The sequence below is a fragment of the Sinocyclocheilus grahami genome, unplaced genomic scaffold, assembly GCF_001515645.1.
Source record: "Sinocyclocheilus grahami isolate Dianchi unplaced genomic scaffold, SAMN03320097.WGS_v1.1 scaffold706.1, whole genome shotgun sequence".
Lineage (NCBI taxonomy): Eukaryota > Metazoa > Chordata > Actinopteri > Cypriniformes > Cyprinidae > Sinocyclocheilus > Sinocyclocheilus grahami.
The window spans coordinates 786,644-788,539 of NW_015505885.1; the positions used below are offsets into that span (position 1 = coordinate 786,644).

Below are 1,896 nucleotides of genomic sequence, written 5' to 3' on the forward strand. Positions count from 1 at the left end.
CCTTATAGGTCAGTAGCAATATTTTGAAATCAATACGGAACTTGAAAGGTAACCAGTGTAGAGATGATAAAATTGGGGTAATACGATCATATTTTTTCGATCTGATAAGAACTCTAGCAGTTGCATTTTGGACTAACTGTAGCTTGTTAATTAAAGACGCAGGACACCCAGCTAGCAGTGCATTACAGTAATCTAGTCGAAACTAGAGAAGTGTGACATAATAAACCTCTGTAAATAAATACAATTTAAATTCACATCTCTCACACTTTAATGCCATTTGAATGGAACATATACACTCCCTTCCAACTGGAATCATAGCGGAATGTCCACTTCGCAGGGCACTTACGATCGAATGGAACAAACGTCTGAAATGATTAGAGAAACATACAAAATGTGCAGAGCGCAAGGACTGGAATTGAGAACCACTGACATCTGTGCATCTCTCTCCTACAAACAATGAAACTGTGTTTGGTTACTTCAAAAACAACTATTTTACCTCCTTGTTGTTACGAAATGTATTGTAGCTATCAAGTATTTAAGCTATTTTATTGATAGAAGTCACAGGGCAGCGTTGACGACAAGTTTCTGTGCTCCTGAATGTTTCTGTGCGTGCGCAGCGCGATCTGTGATCTCTGTGTGTGTGCACTAATATAGAACGGTGATTAAACTGACTTGGAGCTACCTGCGCATTATACGGTTTTAATGCACACCTTCCAACCAATCAGGATCGAGTTTTCAGACAGAACATGGTATGAATATATTTACACAACAGTTCTTTCTGGTTCTTGAGTCTGATTGGCTGAGAGGTCTTTAAACCAATGAGATTCACCTCCATGGGAACCGTTTCGCCATTTGCATCACTCGTATTTCTCACAGCAAGCGTCATGGCCGACGACCGAATCCACTATAATTTTATAAATAATACTGTTTTTGTCACAGAATGTAGTTTTAAGGGGGGGTTTTTTTAGGTGAGAATTTACTTGTTTAGACTTTTCGGAGATGTGAGACGAGAGCAGCCTCACCTCGACCAGATCTTCTGGAATTTGCCGCTGACTCTGATGTCTCTATAGTGGCTAAACATGAGATATAATTTGTTTTGGGTAATTCTAACGGGCAGTCTTTGGTCTCGTTAATCTATTATTTGTTCATTCTGTGCACTGGATGGGAATAAGCGCTCTGTGCTGCTCAGTATTTGAGCTTTTCATATTATAATACTTGTTCTGTCCTATCTATCATGTTGTTGCCTCCTTAAAAAGCTGATTTTTTTTTGTTATTTTTCTTTATAAAACGGACAGTTCCGGTGCTTGATTCTGATTGGTTGAGCCACGTTCGGAGCTGTTGTAATTTTCATAGTTCATAGTTCACATTTCATAGTTCCCTAAAAATAATTTTTTTTGTTAATTTATTTAATAAATTGTTGTTTAATAGTATAAGTTTTGTGATGTCAAATAATTAGACATGTTTTTTAATTACTGAAATGGAATAAAAATGGAATCTAGAAAAAATTTAAACTGAAAACAAGGAATTTTGGGGAAAAAATTACTGATTTAACTCTTTCCCCGCCAGCATTTTTGAAAAAAAGTTGCCAGCCATCACCAGCGATTTTGATGATCTTCACAAAAATTTGATGGCCTTCTGTATATTTTGCTGTATGAATATTTGAATATGCAATACACCAAAATAAAGATCAGAGCCTCTACTTTTAAACAAAAAAAGTTTTATTTTAGCTTAAAGCATTCTTTTTTTTATCAACACTTGAATATAGGTAGGTTTCATAAAAAATGCATTATTTTGAGCAAAAAGGTGAGAAAATCACATTTTTATCAAAAACTACATCTGGGTAATGTTCAGTACGATTATCAAAGCATAAATCCAGTAAATCGCTTCCATCAACAC

General features: G+C 35.7%; 1 protein-coding gene across 1 annotated transcript in view; it reads left to right on the plus strand.

The window, feature by feature from the left end:
* Positions 1-1,896, plus strand: part of smchd1 (structural maintenance of chromosomes flexible hinge domain containing 1) — a 54,131-nt gene that overhangs the window by 34,412 nt on the left and 17,823 nt on the right. The window lies entirely within an intron of this gene.